We start from the raw sequence: 6,628 nt of genomic DNA on the forward strand, positions 1-6,628 counted from the left end.
GGTTGCATTCGATCGGGATACAATCAACCGTGTTCTAGGTGAACCGCTCCACCTGGGGGCAAACGAGAGAGACTCATACCATTAGGATTTGAGGCTTCACCGAGACACCGACTCCATTTTTGCTGCCCTACTATTTGAAGGGAAATTAGTTGAGTTGAACCCATCTGGGGTTCCGATGAGATACCATAGGGAGGACATGATTCCCATGGCTCAGCTGATACTCATGTTGGTTCTCACAAATATAAAACCCAAGTCTCACACCTCTACCGTGCCGATCCCAGTGGCACATCTGGTTCACTGCATCTTCACGAATATTCAAATTGATGTGGTGAGGGTAATTGCTTTGGAGATGAAGTCCGTGGTCGAGAGCGGGCTAAAGTCGGGGGCACGAGTTAACTACCCCCTTGCTTTCCCGTGTCTAATCATGGCTTTGTGCCAACATGCGAAGGTGAAGCTACCCTCCCGGAGTCAAGTAAGGATCCCACCGGCCATCAATGATAGATATGTGGCCAAGTTTTGCAAGCCTAAGAACTTAAGAAGTGGTGCAGCTGCTGGTAATACCGGGACTTCTGATGGTCTTGGTACTTTTGCTCATGGATCCGATCCTTTCCAGCAGGCTGTCTGCAACTACAATTGGGATTGGATGGCGGCAACTCAGCGCGCCATGGTTGACATGCACGATTCTATGCAGCTGTTGTAGTTGCAGGCACGTGACCCCTCCGGTGATCACTCGATGATGACACGTGAGCAGTTTCTGCAGAACGCTAGCTGGCCTGTGGACATGCCTATGTTTGGAGAGGGGGCGGGTGTCGGTGCATCTGGTACTGGTGTTTAAGGTGGTGCTGAGGATGATGGTGATGATGACGATGATGATGATGATGATGATGCTACCGGTTCTGAAGCCGGTAGTGATGAGGGTTTTGAGTCCTTTGAGGGCTAAGTTTGTTTTATTTTATTGTATTTTTCAGATTTGTTGTATTTTGATTTTGGTTATGTACTTTTGGGGTGTTTTGTCCCCCATGCACATTTTAAAATTTTTAAGTAGTAGTTATTGTTTATGTTTTTAATTTGTGTGTTTGGTTCAAATTTCTTTTGTTTAATAAAATTTTGGTTGTGAGTGTCAAACCTTCTGATTGGTTGCTCCTCAAAGAAGTATCCAATGAAGGTGCATCCGAACTTGGATGGCAATGATAAAAATAACAGGCGAATAATGCTAAGGTACATGGTTACCTTCGGTTAGAATTTTAGAATGCATTAAGAACTTTACTCTTTTTTGTAATTGAATATTGTTCTTTTTGCAACATAATTGAAAGAATGATTCACTTAGGACTTAGAACCACAAATTGTGAGGAAACCTCCATTGTACACTTAAATGCTGGATTCTAATAAACTTTGTTGATTCATTTGATTCATGCTTGGTCTTTTATTATTGTGAATATGTGGGAGCAATTAGAAATGATCAAGGCGCTTGTTTTCTATCGAGCACAACCAGTTCCAAATACAACTTACCCGTGAGCAGAGAGAGTATTCGTTAACCCCTTCGAGCTTAACAGTTGAATCTCGGCTTGAAATAAAGCGAGATGTCAAAAATCTTTTTTCTTGAAACCCGGAAAATTTTGATAATTGTTCTTTTGCCGTAAAAGTCAAGAGCATTCACTTAGGGTGAGTAAAAGAAATAAGTTGGGGAGAACGAAAATGAGAATCGGTAAGTGCCACAACTCTTGAAAAACCGAGCAAGCATTGAAAAAAATATATATAAAATATAGAAAAGAGAAACATCTGTTTTGTAAATATAATGTGAAAGAAAAGAAAAAATAGAGAAAATGAAAATGAATGCTTGCTTGGAAGAAAAATAGTGAAAAACAAAAATTGAGTTGTGAAATAAGAGTTGTGAAGGTTTCAAATGAGAAACAAATGGAACGAAGTTGAGATGTGTGAATAATGTACAGTGAATGTCTCTTTTGCATCGGCAATTTCGTTTTCAATGGCCTTAGAAGTGACCCTTGTTTGTTAACCTAAGCAAGCTACAATCGAAAAGTCCTTAGTGTTCTTCGTGCTTCCACATTACCATTTATAATTGTTAGACATTGTATGAATTGAATTGATTTCTTCATTGTTTGTTGGAGAGTGAGATTATTCCCGCGGTTGCAAACGCGTAATTTCTTCAATCCTTATTCGAAGAGGAGAGATAGGGTGATTCATTCAAGATAATATTGTTGTGGATATATACATATTTCGCATTGCTATTAAGTTTTAGTTCTTGTGTATTATGTTATTCTAACCATTGGGAACTTATGCCTGGTTGATTTTCTTGTGTTTGAGCCGTTTTATCCGACTTCGGAGAAACCTTTTTCTTAAAGCAAATCCTCTTGTCCTTCAAGAGGCATACTTTGCTTGAGGACAAGCAAGAATCTAGTTGGGGAGAGTTGTTAGATGCCCAAAAGTGCTTATTTGAGCTATCAAATGTGGGAATTTTTCACTCCTTTTTGTTGCTAAAGCGTTCGAAACCGCCTTTATTTTAGATGAATCACAATACAATGTTAAACGATCTTGGTACCTTTGATTTGTGCGTTATTGTGCAGGAATTAGGCATGAAATAATAGAAAATGAAGGCACAAGAAAGTTGGCAAAGGGACCAAGAGAAGAAAGCATTCATCAGCATGCTCGCTAGGCGAGTGCTGTGGCGAAGTGCTCGCTAGGCGAGCATCCAACGAACATCTCCAGTATTTTACAGTAGCAAACATCAACAAACTCGCTAGGCGAGCAGCCAGCGAAGGTGGTAGCGAACACGCCCAGACTTGGTCAAAAGCGCAGCCAACACTCACTCTCTAGGCGAGCCATTAGCGAGCTCCCAGCGAGCAATTCCAGTAGCAAAACCACCTAATCTCGCTGGAGCGAAGGTTGAAGCGTGGGCTTTGTCGCATCACGCGAAAAACCGGCGGGAAAACAAGAACAATAGAGCCGCCACCGTGCGTTATTTATCCCAAAAGAGGGAAAGGAAACGCTCAGAGTAAACCTGGGAAAAGACATGGTCTCGCGACTAAAGAGAATGGGATCGGGAGTCGGTTATGCGAAGGGAAGGTATTAGCACCCCTACGCATCCGTCGTACTCGACGGGATCCACACACAATAGGAAGGAAAATGGTTGCTAAAAACACTGCTCACACACACACAACTGGCTGAAAGAGACACAAGAAAACAAAAGAGACTGACTCGGCAGAATATCGCATCCTGGGCCTACTTAGTCTATCAGGCATAGACATCAGAGTCGAAGTAGTTCGGACTGGGAAACGACACATGCTCGCTAAGGTATCGCACCTTATGCATACGTATCTTCTCGGACGAGAGAAGAATCAGAGCATTCGTAGCTCGGCTAACACACACACAAACAAACACTGGCAAAGGCAAACGTGGAGCCCGAATGCCAATCACTGGACTTACATCAGCATCCGAACCAAAACACACACAAGAAGGCAAACATGGAGCCCGAATGCCAATCACTGGACTTACATCAGCATCCGAACCAAACAAACCCATGATGGAACCCGAATGCCACTCGATGGACTTACATCAGCTTCCAAGCACACGACAACACAAAACAAAGACACAGGCGCCCAGAGAGATCTGCTCATCTCCTGCCTACGTACCTCATCTAGTATGAGGATCAGGGCGACGTAGTTCCCCTACGCAAGGAAAAAGAACTAGCCTAACCAGATAATAGAGGGAGACACAACACTAGGGAGACTACGACTCGAGCCTAGATGTTGTCATGCAAAGTCGTCCCTAAGTTAAGGTTTCTAGCTAACTTGCACAGGAAGCAAGCCTATCCTAAACATGACTTGCACAGGAAGCAAGCCACACCTAACTTGCACAGGAAGCAAGCTAAAGCAAACACACAAGCACAAGTAGCACACACTATATGCAAGCAATGGGCTCAAACAAGGTTAGGTTTTAGTCGAGGGGTCATATCAACCTCAACAAACAAACCACTGGAACTGGGTAGTGTTAGCTCTTAACCTTGCCATTGAGGGGCTAAGGTGAAGCAGATGAAAGGTGAGTGAAGATAAGACTTCACAGCTCTTATCCCTGGCCTGGGAGAGCTTAAGACAAGAATGTGTGGGTTCAGAAAGTGGGAACCCTTCTACACATTTAAAACTGACTCAACTGTACAATTGTACAAGATCTTGGGTTTGTATCTGCAATGCATCAACACAGTGGTGTGAGCAAATCAGATGACACACAGAATAGCAGGGGATAGATTGCATATCCCTTGGGTTCTGCCAATTGCCTCTTCACTTAGGAGGTCTTTGACTCTATACAAGGACAAATGTAAACAGTCACAAACATTGCCTCTTAAGGAGGACTTCAGACAGTTGCCTGGCCAAGTAACAGGCCAGGTCTTCCAGACTACATGAAGATAGAAAGGTATACCTCAATGCAAATTGCTTATCAAGCAAAGCAAAGCAAAGTTCACAAGGAACTAAAAGCAACTAAAGTACCTGAAATCAGTCAAGCACAGTTAGTATACAAGTCAAAGTTAAATCAGAATGAAACAAAGGCTAACAGTCAGCACAAGCAGATAAATGTGCAATGCACAAGGTTCAAGGCATGTGAGCCAAGCAACCTACAAAACAAATAGATTAGTCATGATAAACAAGCACACTCAATCAATTTGTATTGGTCTCATTGGGTAATTGTTGCTTAACCTGAAAAAATGAGCTCAAACATAAGTAACAGGACCACTAGGACAAGCCTAGGGTCAAAAGGGGATGAGAAAGTCAAAACAGCAAATTAACTCCAATAAAAATCATATTTAAACAATCAAGAAACAAACTCAATTGGTTCCACAATCATATCATTCATCATCATCATTTCACAAGCAAAAGAAGTCAAAGCATGGCATATGGAAGCTCATAGAAGTCAACAGCAAGACTTAACTCAAAACCAATCATAAACAATTCCAAAAATCATCAAATAAATCATGGTCAAACATAATCCACAGCATGGTAAGCATGTCAAATTTCAACTCATTTGGACAAGTAGAAGATAGTCAATGAAAATCAGAAAGGCAAGGCAATTTTAAGCATGCTCAAAGAAGTCAACCAAACATACATCAACTTGAAAAAATCATAAATCAGGGATGGCATATGAGAAATGAATGGGACTAAAACCATGGCGAAGCTTAAGATGTCTACTAATCACATGTAAAATTTCATGTCCATCTAATAAAGTATGAGAATTTCACAAATGAAATGGTAACATGTATCACAAAAAGTCAACATATGACCAAACAGGGGAGAAAAATCTCAAACAATTAGGAAATGCCACAAATAAATCCAAGAAAAATCACATGTAAACTAGACATACTCAAGTGAACTCATGCAAAAAATCAAAGCATTTTGAGGTCAAGAGGCATGGTAATGAAAATCATCAAGTTGCACATCAATGGTGTGAAACAAATTGTCACACCCTACTTCAAAAAATCATAACTCAATGACCAGAGATGATAAATTCATAAACCTTAAACCAAAATCACCATGAATGTGTCTAGTTTGTGCACAAAAAATTTCAAAGTCAAAGGATAAAGCATGACTATTTCACAAAGGTTTTGGTAAAATGTGCAAAAAATGGATACATGTCACAATCCCTAATGCCAATTAAAAACCAACCATCCAAAAATTCTGGAAAAAATATGACAAAATAATAGAGATCATGATGAAGACAATGCAAAAACTCCCATTCAAATTGGATTAAAAACAATGGAGTTATGATTTCTACAAGTTTGGCATGGTAAATGAAATAAACATTACAACATTAAAATGATTAATGGAATAAGTGTTTAATAAAAAGCCAAAAGGACCAAAATGTCCCTCGCTGAGTATGAAACTCAGCGTTTCATTTAAATGGTGGGTCAACTCTCGGTCAAACGAAGGCACGGACCACTCACACGCTTGCATGGCCCAAGCCCTTAGCCAATCACATTTCGTCTTCCTCATGCACACATAAACCCTAACATGCTACAGTAAACGAAAAAGAAAATTTGGGCAGCGTTCAAGTTCTTCCACGCAAAACCCAGGCTCATGAACAAATCTCGGGTATTTCAAATCCAAGCACACCAATCCATAGTTCCTACTTCGTACATCATGAATCCGCATACTAATCGCAATGAAACGCAACAGCCAGCATAAAATGGAGCAAATAAGTTTGGTATCACAAACATAAATTGAAGATATCTCAACCAAATCTCAACGAAAATCAAAAATAAAAGGTCCAGGGTGTTCATGGCAGTGAGATGTACATAAACCATCATAACATTTCATGAATTTTGGAAATGGATTCCTAACCTTTAATTCATGGCAGAGTTGGGATGGTGGCTGTTGAGCTTTAAGATGTGCAAACAGAAGTTCCAATGAGTTCAGGTTGAAGAATGGACGAAAGGCATTGGCTCAATGATGCTTCATCTTCTTCCAATCGCGAACTGTCACGAGTGAGCTTCCATGGAGCAGTCTTGGAAAATGCTTCTACAGTCGAGTTTTATCACTTGCCAAGGCTTCCAAGGGACTTGCAGAAGGTGAATCCAAGCTTAATAACCAAGGCTCTTTGCAATTTTGTCCAGAAAAATCCAAGT

Source organism: Lathyrus oleraceus, chromosome 4, assembly GCF_024323335.1.
Source record: "Lathyrus oleraceus cultivar Zhongwan6 chromosome 4, CAAS_Psat_ZW6_1.0, whole genome shotgun sequence".
Classification (NCBI taxonomy): Eukaryota; Viridiplantae; Streptophyta; class Magnoliopsida; order Fabales; family Fabaceae; genus Lathyrus; species Lathyrus oleraceus.